Source organism: Telopea speciosissima, chromosome 2 (assembly GCF_018873765.1).
Source record: "Telopea speciosissima isolate NSW1024214 ecotype Mountain lineage chromosome 2, Tspe_v1, whole genome shotgun sequence".
NCBI classification, from domain to species: domain Eukaryota; kingdom Viridiplantae; phylum Streptophyta; class Magnoliopsida; order Proteales; family Proteaceae; genus Telopea; species Telopea speciosissima.
Genome location: NC_057917.1, coordinates 45,109,029 through 45,132,155, shown reverse-complemented (window position 1 = coordinate 45,132,155; position 23,127 = coordinate 45,109,029). Strand labels below are relative to the sequence as shown.

Here is a 23,127-nt window from a genome sequence, read left to right as displayed (position 1 = left end):
AAGCAAAATAAGGGTTTCAAGGAATGGCAATGTATGTCGAGCACCTCCCTGAGGACTAGCAGGATGAGCTCACTGAAAGGCATAGAAGGCCCGTGGAAGACCTCATCCCATTCTCCCTCAGCGACGAAGATCCAACGAAGACAGTACAACTCGGATCATTACTAAGCGAAGAACAAAGGAATTGGCTCAGAAACTTCTTAAAAGTGAATGCCGACGTCTTCGCCTGGTTAGCATCCGATATATCGGGCATATCAAGGCACATAGCCGAGCACCGACTCCATATGGATCCGAGCCGAATGCCGATCCAACAGAAGAGAAGGAACTATGCTCTCGATCGGCAAGCCACGATCAGAGAGGAAGTGGAGAAGCTCCAACGGCCAGGGTTCATCTGGGAAGAAAAGTTCCTGACTTGGTTGGAGAACGTCGTCATGGTTCCCAAGTTGAATGGAAAGTGGAGGATGTGCGTCGACTATACCGACCTCAACAAGGCGTGCCCGAAAGATGAGTAGCCGCTGCCTTGGATCGACCTGTTGATAGATGCCACTGCTGGGCACAAGATGCTGAACTTTATGGATGCATACTCCAGCTATAATCAAATTCTAATGGACGAAGAGGACGAGTCCTACACGACTTTTCGAACCGACAAAGAAAATTTTTACTACAAGGTCATGCCGTTCGGGTTGAAGAGCACCGGAGCAACGTACCAGCAGTTGGTGAACTACATATTCTGGGCATAAATCGGCAGAAACATGAAAGTCTATGTAGACGACATGTTGGTGAAGAGCTTGAAGGCCGAGCATCATTTGGCCGACCTGGAAGAGGCCTTCGGCGTGCTCAGGAAAAACCAAATGAAGCTGAACCCCGCCAAGTGCACTTTCGGCGTAACCTCAGGGAAATTCCTTGGCTTCTTGGTCTCCATTCGGAGCATCGAGGGAAACCCGGTGAAGATCAAGGCCATCTAAGAGATGAACCCTCTGAAGATGATCCGAGAAGTACAAAGACTGAATGGAAGAGTCGCGGCTCCAGCACTTTTCATGTCGAGGTCGGGCGACAAGTGTCTCCCATTTTTCAAAACTTTGAAGAACATTCGAAGCCCGAAGGATTTCAAATGGACCGTCGAGTGCCAGCAAGCTTTTGAAGACCTGAAGAAGTACTTGGAGAATCCACCTTTACTCTCCCGACCCGAGCCTAAAGAAGAACTTCTAGTTTACCTTGTCGCGACCTCGATCGCGGTTAGCACGGTGCTGGTCAGGGAGGATGGCCGAGCACAAAAGCCCATATACTATATCAGCCATGTTCTCGTCGACGTCGAGACAAGGTACTCCAAGTTTGAGAAGGTGGCCTTCGCCCTAGTAACGGCCATAAGAAAGCTGAGGCCCTATTTCCAAGCTCATCTGATAGCCGTATTGATGGACCAGCCTCTCAAAAAGATATTGCACAAACCGGATGTGTCTGGCCGGTTGATCGCGTGGGCGGTAGAGCTGAGCGAGTATAACATAAGCTACCAATTGAGGATGGTGATAAAGGGACAAGCTCTTGCGGACTTCATAGCGAAATGCACAATACCTAACCCGGAGGAGCGGGATGCCGAACCAACAGGAGAGGCTGAGGCCAAACTCGAGGTCGAACATTGATGGGTCATGAACGTAGACGGCTAGAGTAATTCCACTAGGTGTGGAGCTGGGCTGATCTTAGTCAGCCCCGAGGGCTTTCGCATACAATACACCCTAAGATTCAAGTTCCCAGCCTCGAACAATGAGGCTGAGTATGAAGCCCTCCTAGCCGGGCTCCGAGTGAACAAGGCTATAGGCGTTGAGCGACTAAAAGTCTGAAGCGACTCCCAACTTGTGGTTAACCAAGTCAACGGTGAATACGAGGCTAAAGATGAAAGAATGATGGCATACCTAAGTCGGGCCTAAGCACTAATCTCTGAGCTCGAACACTTTGAGATAACCGGAGTACCAAGGCAAGAAAATACTGTGGCTGACTCCCTTTCACGATTGGCCGAGGCCGACCTCCCAAATCTGAGCCGATCGATATACATAGAGATTCTTGAAAAGCCCTCCTTACAAGAAGAAAGTGTCAAACGCATTGAGGAAGATGGGCCGACCTGGATGGACCTGATCATCAACTACTTGGAGAATGATCAACTCCTAGAGAATCGCGATGAAGCAAGAAAAGTTAAGATTTGAGCCACGAAGTATGCAATGATCGACGACATATTATATAAGAGAGCTATCTCGGTTCCTCTCCTCCGGTGCCTCGGACCGAAAGGGGCCGAGTACGCGTTGGCCAAAGTGCACGAAGGAATATGCAGGAGCCATATGGGCGGCCGAGCTCTATCATATAAGATACTTCGATAAGGGTTCTACTAGCCAATAATGCAAGAAGAGGCCATGAAGTATGTGTAGACGTGCGAGAAGTGTCAGCTCTTCGCACCAGTGTCGAGCCGACCTGCAACAAAGCTGACGTCTATGTTTAGTCTGATCCCCTTCACTATATGGGGGATGGATACACTTGGAGACTTCACCCCAGCTTTTAGAAATTAGAAATACGTGGTTGTTGCATCGACTACTTCACCAAGTGGGTTGAGGCCGAGCCCCTGGCCACCATCACCGAGAAGAGCATGGAGAAATTCTTTCGAGACAAGGTGATCTCTCGGTTTGGACTACAGTGCGCAGTTCAACAATCCGAGCTTTCGAGAGTTCTGCAAGCACTTCTACATCAATTTTTGCCTGGTCTCGGTAGCTCATCCACAAGCTAATGGGCAAGTGGAGGTGTCGAACCGAACACTACTTGCGGGGATCAAAAGAAGATTGGATGAAGCCAAAGGAAGATGGGTGGAAGAGCTGCTGAACGTCCTATGGGCATATTGGACAACCATAAAAACACCGATCGGGGAGAGTCCTTTTCGGCTAGCATATGGAACCGAAGCCCTCACTCCCGTCGAGGTTAAAGCATCATCATACCAAGTGTTCAACTTTGATGAGAAGACCTACGAAGATGGGCTTAGAGCCACCCTCGATTTTCTCGATGAAGTCCGAGAGAATGCCTTACTTTGGAACACAGCTTACCAACAGAAGACGGTAAAGTACTATGACTCGAGGGTGAAGGAGCGACATTTTCTCCAAGGAGACCTCGTCCTCAGAAAGCTCAGCGCGTCCCAACCAAGATAACAAGGAAACTTAGCACCAAATTGGGAGGGACCGTACATAATCTCCAAGCAAATTCGCCCAGGGACGTATCGCTTACAAACTTCGAGGGGCAAGAAGGTACCGAGGCCTTGGAACTCGGAGAATTTGAAAAAAAATTTTCAGTAAAGTATTTAGCTCGGCTCGGCTTCGAGCGAGCACATCCAAATGTACCTGGCCTCGGCCAAACAATTTGATTCAATAAATTGAGTTTCTCCCACATTTACAAACGTATTCTGAGCCTAAAAACGCCAAGTTGTAAGACCAGTCCTCATAGACTGGCCGACATCTGAAGACCGACCCTCATAGGTCGGCAACAGGGTTATAAGACCAGTCCTCATAGACTGGCCGAAGTCTGAAGACCGACCCTCATAGGTCGGCAACAAGGTCATAAGACCAGTCCTCATAGACTGGCTGATGTCTGAAGACCGACCCTCATAGGTTGGCAACAAAGCCGTAAGAACAGCTCTCATAGGCAGGCAGATCGAGAAACTTAAACTCCCTCCACGGTCGAGCCGAATAGAGCCTAAAACCAAGCAAAAATTTTTAAGGCATTAAGCTCGGCCGCAAAGGGCGGCTCTGACGCACAACCATCAGTACGGCAACTGACTCGAGCTGATAACTAGAAACCAAAAAGGAAACTTCCCAAGGATATAAAGTCGGATGAAGATCCTGAGCCCAGTCCAATGAAGCGTTGCATGGCCGAGCGCCCAGGTCAAGCCGACCACCCAAGGCAGCATTACTAGAAGCAAAAGAGTTCTTGACCTCGGCCAGGGGAGCTGCTCAGCCTCGGCGCTCGGGCGAGTAGAATAACGTCAACAAAAAGGAAAGAGACGATTGTTGAGCTCATACACTTAGCCAAATTTGAAAGAAAAATATTCGATTCATTAAAAGCCGAGGAGCTCAGCATGATTACAAAAAGGAGGAGCTAGCCGGCTCAATACCAAAAAGGGGGGGGGGGGAGAAATGAAAGCAATGAAAACCCCAAGCATGGGGATATGTACATCAAGAGAAAAAGAAAAAGTCTAGAGCTTGGCGGTATCAAGGGGGTCCATAGCAGCGGGGTCCTTGGCGGCAGGGTCCTTGGCGGCGTCCTCGGCAAGAGGGGTGAGCTCATCCCGTGGGATGACCTGGGTCAAGCCGACCTGGTCAACGTCTACCCCGACGTCTTCGCCTAACTCCTCGGCCACGGTGGCCGCATCCTTGTCAAATTGAGAGAGGTCGAGGGTGGGATAGGCGGCCTTTATCTCCTTCAGGAGGTCAGCTCGTCCTTCGTCATAGCCCTCGGCATATGAAGGCTTCCTCAGACTATGGCACACCTCTGCGTACTCCACGGACATGAGGTAATCGGTCACCGCCTCGGCCCTAACGCGCTTCAGGTCAGCCTCGGCCTTCTTTTTGGCCTAGGCGAGCTGACCCCTCAAGGCCTCGACCTCCTCATCGTGCTTTGCCACCGCCTCCTTGAGTCTCTTGACCTCGGCCTCGGTGATCTCCAGCTTCTCCATAGTCTCGCGGTGCGCTAGGACGGTCCCACTAGCGTCCATGTTGGCCTTGTCGTGCTGAGCTACGAGGGAAGAGTTCTCGGTCAAGAGCCGCTCAAATCAGAGGAGGGTCTCCACCGGCTTGGAAAACCCCTGCAAAGTAACTCAAGAGTTAATACGGTCGAGCCCAAGTGGTCGAATCTCATAGTAGGGGCCGAGCTGAAACTCACCATGTTAAAGTCTTGGAACAAGGAGGAGAGGAGCTCGGGGTCAGACAACCCCTCCAACATCTCCCTATCCTTAGGGAGCCGAGCTGCGTTAAGCCACTCCTTGGTGTGGGCAGCAGAGGTTGGAGGCGCCAGCTCGGCTGAACTGGAACATTACTGGCCGAGGCCCTCCCCAAGACCAGTCGACCAATCTCGAGGGGCGAGGCGACACCAGGAAGGTTGTCGCCTGTAAGATTGATGGAGATCTTGGGCCGCTTTGAGTCCCTCGGCGGGTTCCTCTCGCCTTTTCGACCTTTCCCCTTCCTTGGTGACCCCGCCGGGTCCTTGCTCTTCTCGGCCTCAAGGCCGACCACAGTGTCCGCTGGGCTCGATAGCACAGCCTTGCCCTTAGGTGCCTTGGAGGACTCGCCTCGGGACGTCTTCTCGACGGCTTTCCTCCTTCACTCCGCAATAATCTTGACCTTGAGCCAAGCCGAGTCCATTGGAGGAACGTTTCCGACCACTGCAAAAGAAAGAAAAAGAGAAATCAGAGCAAGCTAAAAGAAAAATTACAAGTAACGAGCTCGGATCGGATATCCTACCAGGGGTCAAATTCCATCTTTGAAGAAACCCCTCATTCAGGAGCTGCAGGACATCGAAGGGCGGGTGTTGGCGAATCAGATCGAGCGAGGTCAGCTCATTCTCATTTAGAGGCAGAGCCCTATTGACGTAGCCCAGGTGGATCTCCTTCCACTCGGTTCGAAAGGGGTAGTTCGGGAGGGAAGCGAAGAGGAACCGAGGCTTCCAATGCTTGTTGGAGGTCGGTGTCCCAACCAGAAACTTATGGCCGATCAGGGCCGACCCCTTCCCAGTTCGACAAGTAAAATAGTACCACCCCTTCTCTGATGACTTCTTCAGAAAGCAAAGCCTAGAGAAAAAGGCCATGCTCACAGCTCGGCCCATCTCACAGAAGAGGACGTAGAAGCCGTACAATGTCAGCCACGAGTGCGACACTAGTTAACCTAGGGATAGGTGAAAGTGGTCTAAAATTTGATCCACCAGGTCGAGCACTGAAAGCCTGAAAGCGTACTTGAACGCAATCTCGTACAAGGCTACCTCGTCGGGCCGAATAAAGCAGGCCATCTCCCCAGGACTGGGGGCTCGGAGCTTGATCTCCTCAGGAATGGCGTAAGTGGCTCTGAGGTGCAGGAGGTCAGCTTCGGCAACTATACTTGGGACTATACCGATGCTACCTTCCTCTGGCTCGGGAACGTCATTGGAGGAATCGATCGAGCCGACCCCCTCTTGAGAAGACCGCTCCTCAGCTGACGCATCGTCGTCTATAGAAGATGATCCCGAGCTCTCAGCTCGATCTTCGTGGATTGGCTGGGCCTCATGGCCGGACTCCGTGGGTAGGGGGACTTCGACGACGTTGGCCTGACGAAGCTCCACTATAATGGGCTCGTCCGAGGTTTAGCCCAATAGGTCTATTATGGGGGAGCGAGCAGGGAGCTATAGGCTCGGACTGGCACCCTCGGCTGCCCTAGTGAACACCTCGCCCGCATGACTACTACCAATTGATATGTTGAGGAGAGAGGACTTACTGGTTGCTGAAGCCTGAACGAAAGCTAAGCGCTTGACGAGCTACAAAGCTAGAAGCAAAGCTGGAAGGTGTTTGAGTTAAAATAAAACCGCAAGCGTACGGGTCAATCGTAGCTACGGGTCAAACACGAGGAGATATACGCCACTCTATTTAACTAACTTAAAAGTAATGCAAAGTGAACCAAATTAAAGTGCTAAATTAAACTAATTAAACTAGCAAAAATTAATGCATCCTAACTCATAAGCATCTAACAAAATTAAGGGATTAAATTGGCGTCCTAACACATGAGCATCTAACCTATCAAACTAACGCAAATTGAAAGTGAATAAAAAAAAATAGCCACACATAATAACCACATAAAAAGAAATAAAGGAATAAAAGTGCATCCACAAACCACAACTATATAAAAAAAATAAAAGAAATAGAGGGAGAAGAAGAAGAAGAAGAAGAAGATAGAGAGAGATAGAGGAGAGGGAGAATGAGATTGAGAGGTTAGATAGTAAAACCTGGATGTGCTTGCATGAATGTAATTGAAGAGCTTGAATACTTGCATAAACTTACCATGGCTCCTCTTCTACATCTTCAAGTCTTGTCATCAACTTAAGAACTTAGACTAGAAGGCTTAAAACCTAAACTAAAATTAAGAAATTACAACCCAATTGAAGACTTAAATTGAAATTAAAGCATAAATTAAACTTATTACAACCATTAACTAAAAATCACAAAAGTAAACTAGAACTTAGAAAACCCAAAAATCACAAATTAGAAGGAGGAGAAGAGAAGAAATTTCACTAAGTGAATGAGCCAAAAACTGAATTAAAACTAAACTAAAACTAACTTAAAAACTGAAGAAATTTCACTAAGTGAATGAGCGAAAAACTGAATTAAAACTAAACTAAAACTAACTTAAAAACTAAACTAGAACTAACTTGTTACAACCTAAAGGGCAAGGGGTATTTATAGGGGGAAGGGAGAAGAGAGAAGAGGGAAGTGGTAGGAGAAATATTCCCTAAGAAAAGAGAATATTCTCTTCTCCTTCCTCCTTTACAATGCCTTGAATCCCAAGAAAAAGAGAAAAAATAGAAAGAGGGAGAGAAGAGAATCCTAGCTACATATACATTCTATTTTTACAAAAATAACTTTCTTGTTCTAACTTGTGCTTCCTTTTCTTTGTAGATATCTTCTCCAAGCAATGAGATTAAGGCATCTTTGACTTTTCAACCTTCCATTGATGAAAGAATATTTTTCAAAAGAAATCTATCCCAAGTAGAATTCCAGAAGTGCCCTTGAAAAGTTGGAGGAGAGAGAGAGCAAGGGTGATGAGTAGGATTCCACTCACAATTAATGAAATGTCAAATCTGTTTTTCAAAAAACGTGGAGCATGGGATACTTATATAGGCCTCACTGTTGAATTCCTTGCAAAAAATCACCCAAAATAGACCCAAATTTCGTCCAATTTGGAGTTCGGGAGCCCAAGATATCTCAAGTTGAAGTTGGACTGTCCAGAGCCTTCCAAATAGAATCTTTCGGCTGACAGGAAGATAACTTCTGATAATTGCGCTAAAGCTCCTGGAATCTGAACTTCCGCTTTACTTTATCCCCAGTCGACTGTCAATAATTACAAATAAACCCCTGTCCACGGAAACGGCCGTAACTTCTTCGTTTCAACTCGGAATCAAGTGCCGTTTGAACCGTTGCGAAGCTGACTCGACGGGCTACGCATCCATAATATTAACACCTCAAAATTATGTTAAGAGGCCCACTGTAATCACAGTCAAATTTGATTTATTGACGTGATTCTTTCAATGCTCAATCCAAACATGATTTTCTCGACTCCTGGGCACTTCCGACTATTCTTAGCATCTTATTTTCACAAGAATTCACCTAAAACCTGAAAAACACAAGAAAGCACCGGAGTAACTCTGTCCAATGTGGTAAAATGTATGTTTTATGCCATAAGATTTTACACATAAATGTGCTCATCGGATTCCCCCACACTTGAACGTTACTTGTCCTCACGTAAAGCAAAAGAAAAACTAATTTAGAATGCAAAAAATCCTAACTCACTTTCGTAGGAATCACGGTTGCACTTAGCATGTGCAACAAGCCTTTGAACCCCTAGGTTACCCCTAGTGGACGAGTTGTGTCTCGTGGGTGTTTGCAGTGAATATACATCCAAAATTCAATTGTAAATGAATGCTGCAAATTTTAATCATGGCATAAATAGGACAGTGCACATAATCCCAAAAAGTGTTCAACTAAAGATCAAGGAGCCAAAGGTTCCCCCACACTTGAATTTTATCACCCCACATTAATTCAAGTAACAAGCATGCATCAAGATTAAGGGATCTCCTCATATCTTCTGGACACTACTCACCTGTAGGTAAACCACTCATAGCATCAATGGAACCAAAGATTTAAGCTTTGAGTATTTTTTACCATACTTTCTTTTCAGGCATTAAGGCAAAAAACACTTTTCTTTCACAATAGTAAACTCTATTTCTGCTCCACTACTGTTCCCTGAATGACATGGTGGAACATACACCAGATACCCAAATACTTGGTAGCTTCGCATTTTGCATATATCCATAAAGACTTTGAGATATTGATGCAAGAGTTTTTTGAGTTTCCTTCCAAGGAATTTCGATCAAGTCACCCTGCTTCATGAGGCACAGTGCCCTGTCTAGTCCCAAGGAATTCCACTTTCTTTTTTCTTTCACCTTTTTTTTTTTTTTTTCATTCACTTTCATGCCTTACCTTGCCACAAACAAATTGGTCTCAATTACTAGCCAAAAGATCAAAGGGTCTATAAAACACATAGAGGAATCTGGCCATCAAATGAAATAGTACTAATATTTTTTAACTCAATTCCCATCACCGAATACATACCAATTACCGTCCTTGAAAAGAGATTTTTTTATTATGTCGCATGCTAGGGCACCTAATTCCCTCTCTCTCTCTTTGCAATCAAAGAAACGTATGCACAACACCAAATTACCGCCACAATCAAAATTTACAAATAAGCAAGCTCACAGACCCCCCCACACTTAATTCATGCAATGTCCTCAATGCATGCAGAAAATAAAGAAAGACTTGGGAAGGGATGAGGGGGCTTACCAGATATAATCACAAAGAGGATCATGAAGAGTCATGAGCTCTAGAATAAGTACTTGGTACATCAAAAGAAATCTCAATCCATGGCCAGCAAATGTAGAAAGAGCTTTAAAACCAGAAAATACTTGACCATGAATTTTAGTAAAGTGAGAAATAATATGGAAGTTAAGCACACATGAGAAATATCCAATAGTAAAATCTTTCCACATGGGACAGTGGAAAATGAAAGCATTGAAACTTAGGCCATAAATCCTTCAATTCTCCCCCAAGGTCAATATAGAATGCATGTCATTATCACAAAAATCGACCATGGATCGTAGTAAGTATAAAAAGGATTATGAATAACCTCACCAAAATAATCATAAAAAATGGGAGGTTTACTCAAATTAATCCTAGCAATAAAACTATCCGCTCTTTGTAGATCTTGGTTTACCAAATAAGGATCACGATAATTTGCTTCAAAAACATCATGACTAACATTGTCCTCCTCAATAAAATCATCAAACCTAGAAGGTTTGGACAAATCAACATGTGAGACAATGGAATCCTCAAAATGACAATTATCTGGATTTTCCAACGAGAGAGGGGGAGATCAAATTTTTTGGGTTTCTATGCTATCATGAAAATCTGACTCTAAATCAATAGAAACACTAGGCTCACTAAAATTAAAAATTTCAAGTAAAAGTTGAACTTCCCCAGGTAGCTCATCAAACTTCACTTCATTAATATCTTCAAGAGACTCAATCTCAACAAATAAATCATCATGAAAATCATCTTGTTGGGGGTGACTCTCATTAACCTTAAACTTGGGTGGTGGACTTTCAACATCATTAAACTAGGGCTAGGGTGGTTCATTCTGAACAGGAATCTGGTAACATAGATTAGGTTCAGGCTGACTAGGTAATGTACTCATTTCCTCCTCCTGTAACATGGTGATCAGTTGAGAGATTTGCTTCTCCATGGTATTTTGGCTTGTCGTGAGAAGGGCTATGTGTTTCTCAAGCTCATTCAGTCTGGCCTCCTCACCCATTTTCTGAAACTCAGGGGGTTGGTGATATGGTTTAAGGAGAGGTGGCTCATTGAGATTCAGTGGAGGGTTGGGCATTGGAGGACCAAACTGACCATGGTATTGGAAATTGGGTGGTCCAACTTGGTTATTCCATTGATCCCATGAGAAATTGGGATGATCACTCCACCCCTGATTGTAAGTGCCAAAAGAATTGTATTGAAATAGAGGACTCACATGCTCATCACCATAGCTCCCCCCATAAAGATTGGGGCATCCGTCCATAACATGGATAGCCTGGGGATGAGACCAGTTAAAATTTTCTGAAAGCCCATAGTTGGGTTGGGGAACAAAATTGTACTGGGGTGGTGCAAAGTTGTTCTCTAACTCTCTACTTTTGGCCGCCCTAGTCCATTTAAACATTTCCCCCAAAGTTGTGGTTGCCTTAGCATATTTCCACCTTTCCCCCAAAGTCATAGGTGGAAGTGCATCTCCCATTGTTCTAAACTAACCACCTATCCCAAATTGAGGTCTCCCTTAGAAAAATTAAAGAAAAATAAAAGACTAGAAAAAATTCACTAAAAACATGAGGGAATAAATAGACAGTTGGTGCATTGCCCTCAAAAATCGAAACAATGGTTCCAAAGCTGTAAGGTTGCCATATAGGTTGACAGCAAGGGAACCCGTATAGTTTTCAACAACCACCTACGGGTGACTCTAATTGGATTCTAATGTAGAGTGGAGGACTACTATACGTTTCTGTTTCCAAGGCACTCACTATATCGCTTTCTTGTTATCAAAGTTGGTCACCTCCAAAGATAAGTCATATGCCATTCCACCCAACCAAGTCAAGTTACAGTGTCATAGGTAACTTAATCCTATGAGGGACACCAAAAGAGGTTGGGTTTGAGCATAAGAAGGACTTTAGATTGGGTTCACAGTCTTTGAAACAGAAGAGAAACAAGATGAGGTTTTCAAAAACTAATTTTATTTTATTTTACAAGAAAAAGTAAAAAAAAATAAAGCACTTCGAATGACTTAAAAATCAAAAAAATCAGGTGGACAATAATCTCCCTGGCAACGGCGCCAAAAACTTGTTTGAGTTAAAATAAAACCGCAAGCGTACGGGTCAATCGTAGCTACGGGTCGAACACGATAAGATATACGCCACTCTATGTAACTAACTTAAAAGTAATGCAAAGTGAACCAAATTAAAGTGTTAAATTAAACTAATTAAACTAGCAAAAATTAATGCATCCTAACTTTTAAGCATCTAATAAAATTAAGGGATTAAATTGACGTCCTAACACATGAGCATCTAACCTATCAAACTAACGCAAATTGAAAGTGAATAAAAAAAATAGCCACACATAATAACCACATAAAAAGAAATAAAGAAATAAAAGTGCATCCACAAACCACAACCATATTAAAAAAATAAAAGAAATAGAGGGAGAAGAAGAAGAAGAAGATAGAGAGAGATAGAGGAGAGGGAGAATGAGATTGAGAGTTTAGATAGTAAAACCTGGATGTGCTTGCATGAATGTAATTGAAGAGCTTGAATACTTGCATAAACTTACCGTGGCCTCCTCTTCTAAATCTTCAAGTCTTGTCATCAACTTAAGAACTTAGACTAGAAGACTTAAAATCTAAACAAGAATTAAGAAATTACAATCCAATTGAAGACTTAAATTGAAATTAAAGCATAAATTAAACTTATTACAACCATTAACTAAAAATCACAAAAGTAAACCAGAACTTAGAAAAACCAAAAATCACAAATTATGAGGAGAAGAGAAGAAATTTCACTAAGTGAATGAGCCAAAAACTGAATTAAAACTAAACTAAAACAAACTTAAAAACTGAACTAGAACTAACTTGTTACAACCCAAAGGGCAAGGGGTATTTATAGGGGGAAGGGAGAAGAGAGAAGAGGGAAGTGGTAGGAGAAATATTCCCTAAGAAAAGAGAATATTCTCTTCTCCTTCCTCCTTTGCAATGCCTTGAATCCCAAGAAAAAGCGAAAAAATAGAAAGAGGGAGAGAAGAGAATCCTAACTACATAAACCTTCTATTTTTACAAAAATAACTTTCTAGTTCTAACTTGTGCTTCCTTTTCTTTGTAGATATCTTCTCCAAGCAATGAGATCAAGGCATCTTTGACTTTTCAACCTTCCATGGATGAAAGAATATTTTTCAAAAGAAATCTATCCCAAGTAGAATTCCAAAAGTGCCCTTGAAAAGTTGGAGGAGAGCGAGAGCAAGGGTGATGACTAGGATTCCACTTACAATTAATGAAATATCAAATCTGTTCTTCAAAAAACGTGGAGCATGGGATGCTTATATAGGCCTCACTGTTGCATTTCTTGCGAAAAATCACCCAAAATAGATCCAAATTTCATCCAATTTGGAGTTCGGGAGCCCAAGATATCTGAAGTTGAAGTTGGATTGTCCAGAGCCTTCCAAATGGAATCTTTCGGCTGACTGAAAGATAACTTCTGATAATTGTGCTAAGGCTACTGGAATCCGAACTTCCACTTTACTTTATCCCCGGCCGACTATCAATAATTACAAATAAACCCCTATCCACGGAAACGACCGTAACTTCTTCGTTTCAACTCGGAATCAAGTGCCGTTTGAACTGTTGCGAAGCTGACTCGATGGGCTATGCATCCATAAATTAACACCTCAAAATTATGCTAAGGGGCCCACTGTAATCATGTTCAAATTTGATTGATTGGCGTGATTCTTTCAATGCTCAATCCAAACTTGATTTTCTCGACTCCTGGGCACTTCCGGCTATTCTTAGCATCTTATGCTCCATTTTCACAAGAATTCACCTAAAACCTAAAAAGCACAAGAAAGCACCGAAGTAACTATGTCTAATGTGGTAAAATGTATGTTTTATGCCATAAGATTTCACACATAAATGTGCTCATCAGAAGGCACCGAGCACTGGAAGAGACGAGGACTCTGAGCTAATCGAGCACTCTGAAGATTTGAAACAGTGAAGAATGAGTGAAAGCGAGTCGTCTATTTATAGCCTCTGTATAGACAGGATCCGACAGCCGATAAGGATTCAGCAAGATTCAATGGTCCAGATCAGGAGACAATTCGAATTCCTGAGCACCATTATGGCGCCGAGTGACGTGGCACTGACACCTCAACTGTCAGGCCATACAACGTCAAATCGACGAAGTAGAAGAGCTCGGCCTCAGCCTCGGGAGAAAATAAGCAGTCAGCAGAGGCTGTACTCATCAAGGCCGAGCCGACCCTTGATGAGTGTGGGATCTGTGATGAGTCATAAATCTCCCAACCAATCGGAGGTTGTCACGTGGATGTGCTGAGATCGAGGCCCTGGGCCGAACCAAGCACGCCCCAGATCGGGCCAAACCGTTCACCCGGAAGGAAGCAACACTTCATTTCCAACCTGGCCGAGTACATAGGCTGACCACTCAGCCCATCGAGGACCAGGCCGAGCACCAGGTGTGCGGCACCATACCTCGTTCAAAGCGAGTAAATGATCTCCTCAGCATAGCCGAGGCTTAGGCCAGTCGCGCCATGAGCCGAGTCCATATAGGTCAACCCAAGACCGGCCGCTATGATTCGATCGAGCTCCAGCGTGGTCGGGGGAAACTCCCAGCCACATATGTCAAGGCCACGGCCGTCTGAGGCCGAGCACCGAGGCCATGGCCGGAGGCCAAGCAACCCGACCACGCCCGTCCAAGGCCGAGCGCCCATGCCACGTCAGCACCACCCGAGTATCGCGGGATAAGGATCAAGCCACGATCTCATCACGATACCGAATCACACTCCCATTAGGACTCTTACCTTAACAAGAGTCCGACCCCGAAAGTAACTCTCCACTCTGCTCCGCGCGGAAGAGCCCTACCAACAGAGGACTCTTACCATACAAGGACTCCTCCAACCGCCTCACCTCATCCTATAAATATTTAAGTATGGAGCTCAAACGCTCATCTCACTTTTTACTAGCTGTTACGCTGTTGCACTGGAGACTTGACTTGTGCGTCGAAGAGTCCTAGGCCGGAGCCACACCGGCTCTCTTGCACTCCCTCAGTTTTTTACATGCTCATCCGTGGGCGAACCGGGCGACGGAGGTTTCCACACGCAACAGGTTCATTTGTGGTTCAGCCAAGAATATAATTTAGTTCCATATGATTTAGCTTAAGGATGACGAGGTCAACTTCCATTAGAACACTTGAGATCAACATGGACTACTATAATAGATCTTATATGATGTCATATTGGAGTCATCAAGCACTTATATAATGTCATCACATATAATGAAGTTTATAGTTTCAGTAGTTACGTTTTTGAGAGATATATTTAATATGGGATTGCATACTCTTATGGAGTTAGAAAAACAAAAAATGAAAGAAAAGGATGGATGGTGGCTTATATGGGCTAACAATTAAATTCGATTTGGAAGCCACATGCTTGGATGGTGTAAATGGATTTCACGTGTCTTGCTGTCCAAGATTTGGAAGAAGTCAAGGGTTACAAGGATTCTTCAGGTTTGGCTACAACAAGGAGTGTAAATGGAAGTAGGAGTCCAGTGGAAGAATAATTCTTAGAAGCTTGTGCAAAATCTGAAATCCATGCGTTCTTTTTAAACCTATACTTGGCTATTTTGGCTATATCCAATTCCAGTTTGGAGTTTTATTGTGCGTGAAGACTTCTTGTTGCTTGGAATCTAAAGGAGCGTTTTAGGAATCTCTAGTGTATGAGTGAACAGTTGGGGACCTTGCGGTTTTATTGGTTTTATGTACTAGGGAACAATAAAATTCATCTTAGAGTTCGACTGCTATTAGAAGAACCATGCGATGACAAATAGTATCCATCTACGAATTCTGTGATCTTTAAGATTTCTACAGAATCAGGGGAAAAGGATGGAGGAAGAGCAGAGCTGTGAGAGGTTTGAGAATCCAGCCATTCTTAAAAAAAAACAAAGAAACGTGAGAGAGAGATAAAAAGAAATGGTGCAAAGAGAGAGATCGTGAAAAAGAGAGAAGGATAGAGATCACAGAGATCATGAAAGAGAAAGAGAGACAGAAATCGTGGAAAAAAAAAAAAGGAAGAGGAAGAAAGAAAAGAAGAAGAGAAGAAGAAAAAAATAAAAGAGGAAGGAGGGAGATCTTTCCATCATTAAAGCACCTTCAAGCTTTTTTTTAGAAACTCGATATTCAGCAAATTTGTGAGTTAACATCTATACTTTGTGTTTATTTTATGATAAAAATATTCTCCTTTCTTGATTTTAAAATTCTGATTTTACAAACATGTGTTCAACAACTTTATTAGAGAAAACTATGTTCAAAAATTCATTGATTTATGAGCATAATAGCATGAGATACAGTGAGAAGGATGTTATGATGATATTCTTCATGATTATGGAAGCATGACAATCCTTTGCATGCTTATGGATGTATGGATGTTTTTTTTTATTGAATTATGATTGAGAAGATGAGCCTGTAGTACGGTGTGGGGCATACTTCTTGTCCTCACCTTTGGTGAGTGAGCTGCGCTTGTAATATGGTGCAAGGCAGATGTTTGTGATTACATTGATGTGTATGTTTATGATTAAAATTGATATCGTGGTTATGCTCTTGGCCAGGTATAAGCATGGTATTAGTACTTGATTATGTGTATGCGATGTTGTTGTTTTTGTGAAATTTGCTATAGGGATGAGTAACCCTAATTTTATGTATATATTTTTCCAACTCTGTTATGGTGTATGGTTTTTTTTTTAAACGTTCGTATGAGGTTTAGATGTTATCTTGCTAAGTTTCTTCCCGAATCTTACCCCAATTATATTTCAGATGGAGATACCATAGATATTGATCAGACCTGTGTGGAGAATCATGGTGGTGAAGCTTATGATTGTGAAGGAGACATCATTAGAATTGAATCTTGAAGTTGATTTAAATTTTGTTTCAGACTTGAATATTTTGTTAGACAAGTAATTTTGATTAATTTGGGTTTTGAGACGATGTAATAGTCAGTTAAATTTTTAGTATTATTGGAGACTTGAATTTTATTATATTGATTGAATGGATGTGGTTAGAGACTTCCGCTGCAATTTATGTTTTGAGGTTACCAGATAATTTATAAATTTGGTTTACATTTCGGTTTCTATTTTCCTAAGACTTAGATCTTGTGGACCGTTAATGACCTAAACTCCTGGATGGATTTGAGGGCATTACAATAACTATCCAATGGTCGGTTTAACCAAAGTTGCCCTCCACATGAGGTGAAATTGTTGGACCACTAAGAAAAGGCTTTGCAATGGACATTTTTTTTTAATCTTTAATATTTAGTTATTGAGAACTATTCATTAATTTATCAATTTATTATTTTGAGTTTATTTGTATAATCTTAAATTCATATATTATTTCGCTACAATAAAAATGAAAAATTATTTATTAATTTATTATTTGTTAGGTTATGTTAATTATTATGTTATTTTTAGTTTAAGCTCCAACTACTATTTACAATAAAACTAATAATCCATATTTTACTTTTATCCATACATATCTAAAATATTTAATACATATCAAAAGCACAACTATATCGCTTTGTGTGCACTTGGAACTTTGATAACATTGGCCTTGATTGGCCATTTCTTCTCAAACAATTTGGAATGTAAAAGACAACAACTTTGCTTTAGTTACATGAAAAATGTGTGATTGGGACATCGAATTTCTTGCATATAGTATTTATAAGTTTAAAAAGAATAATCAGGTTTAAATCACCACTTCCACACCCGAGCATTTATGCATCCACCACTAATAAATTTAGTATGAACAAAGCAAATTAAAAATCACTAATCAAAACAAGCTTGAACAACCTTGCATTATGTCCTATTAACCATGGGGAAAATATGGATGAGTTTAATTTGATCATTAGAATTGAAAGCGTTTATGGAATTACCTGATACCAAATGCATGTCACAGATGTTGGAATAAAAACTATTAACATTTGCCATGAAACCTATGACATCACTGCAATAGTTCCCAGAAATCCTAAGACGGAGATAAGAAGTTCTTCAAATTGATGTGGAATATCAGTATCAATTGCATTGTGATCTATGGATGCCTGTATACAAAAGTACAGTATTTATTTAGAATTATTATAACTTTTATCAAACAAGATCATTTAGATCCCAAGAGTATTAGGTATATTTACTAACCCGATTTAGAATCCTTCCACTTGGAGTAGAATCGAAAAATGACAAGGGAGCACGGAAAATGCACAAATGCATTTTATTAAAGAGTAGAGTGGCTGTTTTGTATCTAGTAGTTACAATGAGCATAGACCTTATTAGTACACAAAGAGAGCTTCCAAGGGTTAAAGTAACATAAACAAAATGACAGTGGATCCTTTAATGTGAGCTCTCACATCCTTTGAAACGGGAGTAACCAACACTATCCAATAACTACTAATTATTCGGAGAAGCTGAAAAAAAATTTCTGCTAGCAATATCAATGGTACGAAAGCCCCTTTATACACAAGAGAAACATACTTCCAGTAGAATGAAAGACTAACTCCACCCTTTTCTCTCTTTTCCTCTTGGACAAGCTACCCTTCTGGCATAACCAATGTTTCAGTTCTGTCACTTTTTTGTTCCCTTTCCTCATCATCTTGAATAAATTTATCGCTACACAACATATTACCATGTTCTTCCTCACCATTAATTGAACTATCCAAACTAGCTCCACATTCGGAAAAATTAAGTTCTGCCACAGCTTTCGTATGTGGACCCACTAACTCCATAAAGTCAGTTTCTGGACTAAGAATTTCCTCATACTTTCCTACTTGAGTAATCCTTCCATCTCTCATAACCTTCCAAACAAGACAAATTAAATTATCACTCTCAAACCAAGTTAAGGGACTAGAAGTCGGGAAAAAAAGGTTGCATATTCTCACCAGGATAAGATCAGCAGAAGGTAAAAGCTCTGCTTGATGGGTAACATAAATTACTGTTTTTGAACCCAAAATTCCTAGCAAACACTCCTGTCACAAAAATTCAGACATTTATATATAGGCACTGAAGAAATTTTTTTGGTTCCCTAAAAGATGCAAATATATATATATCTATTAAAATTTTGTACCGATAACATCAAACCCTAGTACTTATGCAAGAACATGTACTGCTAAATATCATGTATCCATATGTCTTTCTTATTTAGATAAACATGATTTCATTCTCTTAGATCAATTTTTAGATCAAACTTAGTTTTTGGTTAACAAAATTGTGGTATAAGAAATGAGATATATAGCTTCAAGTGAATTTCATCAATGAAATATTTATAAGTGGAGGTCAAAGAGCAATTACCTTAAATAGATGAGTCCCAGTGTGAGCATCCACCAAGCTAAAAGGATCATCAAGTAGATAAATATCAGCATCATGGTACAAAGCACGTGCAATCTGGATTCTTTGTTTTTGTCCACCACTCAGATTGACCCCCCTATCCCCTATGATAGTATGGTCCCCAAAGGCAAATAATTCTAGGTCTTTCTTTAATGAACATGCTTCAAGGATCATGTCGTACCTTTTCTTGTCCATCTCTTTACCAAATAATATATTGTATATTATCTTCCCACTCTGTATCCAAAGTGATTGTGCAACATAGGCCTTTGTCCCATTTAACTTAATGTCTCCAGATACCTTTGGCACTTCCCCTAATATGCAAGAAAGTAGGCTTGATTTTCCTGATCCAACAAAACCACAAACAGCCACTCTCATACCATAGTTCACTCGAAAGTTAAGATCTTTTAATGTGAGATTAGGGGAATGAAGGTCCCAAGAGAAATTTCCCTTGATTATCTCAAAGGCAACCTCTACATAATCTCTCGGAAGCTTTTGTACTACATTCGGATGAAGATTATCAAGACAGAGAAATGAGGCTATTCTATCAAGGGAAATTTTAGTCTGAACTATCATGGAGATTGTGTCAGGGAAATTATAAATGGGACCTCGTAACATCTCAAATGTTGCAAGTGCAGATAGAATTTTTCCTGACTCTAGAGGAATTTTCATGAGCACACAGAACCCAAAAGTAACCATTGATACAAACATAGGAGCAGACAAGTAGACAAAGGCAGTCATAGCTGATGTATAGAGCAACTTCTTCAACCATACTATTTCCAAGTTCCTCAACTCAATTGTTTTATCTAAGAACTTTATCTCCCATCCCTGGAGCTTGAGAATCTGCATATTCCTCAGAGCGTCAGATATTACCTTCATCTTTCGATCCTTTGAATCCATCAATTCTCCCTGAAATTTTCCTTGAAGTTTTCCTAGTGGAAAATTTGCTAACATCAAAATTATTGTGGCAACAAAAGCAATAAGTGAAGCGAGCCCAAGGCTCTTGTATAAGATCAACAATGCTAGAACAACTTGAAGCGGCACGCTCCATGTATCGTGCAAATACCAACTGAAAATGCCAGTCCTTTCAACATCAACACTTATCAAATTAATGTTTTTCCCACTAGTGTATCCTTGCTTTGATAGGCTTGAAAGCCTAAGACCCTTCTTGTAGATTATTGCAAGCAAGGCAACACGGACCCTAATTGCCATCTTTCGCAACTGAAAGAACAAGTGCCTCTCGGAGAGGCACCTTGTGATCTTTGAGAGAAAAAAAATGACCACTATTGCATAGCCTTTATATTTTAGTAGGTGAGAGTTATTAAGATACTGAACAAATGCGTCAACAAGGTATGGCCCAACATATGAAGCCAATATGTGTACAATAGATAATAGAGCCGTCCATGGAATTTCTTTCCATGTGGAGAGTGTGCCTACCTGACCAATGTTACCACCATCATTACCACTAGATTCAAGTTTATTTCTAAAATTGGCAAAGACCACATTAGCACTATCACAGTTGGCAAGCTGGGGAACATCTTCAAGGTCCAATGTTTTTCTATACCCGAGTGTAAGCAAAGGACTCATCCAAGCAAAAGTAAGAGTACTAAGAAGATTGGCATTTGCATAAGGGGAACTTTCTCCACCAAAATTTGATCCTTGTCTATAGTCTCTATGGCTTCGACTGGAACTAATTTTCAAAAGAGGCTCCAAAAGACGGAAATATTCATATTCTTGACCCTTTCCAAAAAACCCAACATAGTAAAAGAGTAAACTAGAAATAATGGATACAACATCAGAGACCCATAGCATGAATGGTAAGGATGAATGTTTCCAATACAAACCAAGATGTATAACAAGATAGGAACAAGACATTAGGAAGTAGAAGGCCCACCAAATCCTTAGTAGAATGCGGAACCTCTGTTCACTCGAATGAGAAAACTTGATGTGCAAGTAAGCAGATATCACAAACCAAGTGAGTGTTCTGAATGTAAAATCCAATTGGACAACAATCTTTAGATTAGACCAACCATGTCTATACCCAGAGAAATAGTTTAACACGCATAGGAGAAGATCACATAATGCCACAGTCACGCAAGATATAAGGGCTGACCAATAGTATACAAAGTATGTATTCTTCAACACTGGTTTTGAATTTTCAAGATTAGGCTTCGTGCTTCTCTTGCAAGCCCAGGAAATAGGTAAAACTAATAAAAAAAAATTAGATGTAAAGAAGCAGAAAAACCATTTAGGAAAATGGTTGTAGAAGATTGAGAAAAGAATATCCAAGTATTAATATCATTCTTCGATTCTCCAAAAACATCCATGTTTGTAAATTTTCGTTTCTTTTGTTTTTAATTTGGTGGCTTGGTATAGGCAATTCCAATACAAGTTCTACCAGCTTTACCACATTTTGAACTGATCCAGATCCATTTGCAAAATTGTTGGAAACTCTAGCATCTAAATGCCAACCTTTTCCACCTTATGTGTTCTATAAAGACTTGGACCAATATTGGAATCTCAATATCACCCTAAGATGTATTTGAACCTGTTAATGAACAAACAAAACAAAACAATATGAAAGCATATAAAGAGTAAGAGAATAGCTAAATTTTCATAAAACAATCAAGAATGGATCAAGCTACAGTTATAAATGATTTAGTCCATATTCAATTACGAACATCAATAGAGAGAATAGAAACTTAGTAATATAAGGAAAAATAAACCGATAAATTCTTATAATTAATTTATTGGAGCAAAATACAAGGAAAGGGAAGAACTACAAATCATAAAAACACCAAGACATGCATTGTAGTAGATTTCTATAGCAAAATTAAAAGAAAATAGACACTAAACTTCCATAAATGAAGTTCCAAATAATGTAAGCAAAAAAACATAAAAATAATTAACCTATAAATAGAACTGTCAAATGTTGACATATAGTAGTCTTTCTGCAAGAAACCTTCTCAAATTATTGATAGCAACCTGAATATCATCGACTGTAAGGGGGGAAATCCTAGTGATACAATACTGCAACTAATCACACTCAACCTGATTTTATATATAAATCAATCACGGGTTGAGTAATTTACCAATTTAATTGACTTGTTTGTATCAATTTTGTTTGATCATTATTCATATTTATTATATCCAATACCCACATTCTTGAGGCATTAGTAATACTTCACCACTCCTAAATTATATCAGACTATGCAAGATAACAATTAGATCTCTACTGCATGTGTATTTGATAGTTAACCCTTGTAACAAAACTAGCCTAAAGTTTATTCATCACATCCGACAATTGTGGAAGTCATGACATAAGACATGTTGGGAATAATCCCTCATTGGAAAATTTTGAGACCTTGGATGAGTTAAAATACCAATTGGGTCTCTTCACCCACAAACATAAGTTGTTAGGTGGAGAGGCCCAATTGGTATATGAACTCATCCATGGTCTTAGACTTTTCTAATGTGGTATTCTCAACACTTTCTCGCATCTGGTACCCTTCTTTTTGGGTAGCAGTAAACGTGGCAAATTCCCCCCCCCCTCTTTTTTGGTGGTCATATATGAATGTGTTATTAATATGGTACAGCCATCGGGCCCACTATGTAGATAATACATTCATGTACAACCATCCAAAAGGGTGGAAACATGTGTCATGTGTATTGCCACCCAAAATGAGGAGAGTGTTCGGAATAATCCCACATTGAAAAATTTTGAGTCTTTGAATAACTTAACATACTAGTTAGGTCTCTTCAGCTTACAATGCAAGCTTTTGAGTTGTATAGATCAGTGGCATAGGTATGGATATGTATGGATAAGCTACCTTAAGTCCGATAGGTTGCTGGCCCAAAATTTTCCAAATGATTTTTTGACAACCACTGCAAACCACTAAATGTGAAATATCTAAATTCTTAGGCACTTAACAAATCAACTTGTATGATAAAGCTTCATTAGAAACTACAAAAGAAAAATGGATACTTATCTCTCATGAGAAATTCTCTAGTTTTGATTAAAACTAAAAAAAGCTAAAATAAGTAAACCTGCCACCTTTTAAACTCAATGATTATCTAATGCGGCATGCAACATCTGAGTTGAGGATTCAAGGCTTCGTGGAAAGAGAAAGAGAAAAAAAAA

The 23,127-nt window shown here is 40.9% G+C and overlaps 1 pseudogene; it reads right to left on the bottom strand.

Annotated features, from left to right (window-relative positions):
* The window catches only part of LOC122650752, a 39,341-nt pseudogene that overhangs the window by 16,167 nt on the left and 47 nt on the right, over window positions 1-23,127 (bottom strand).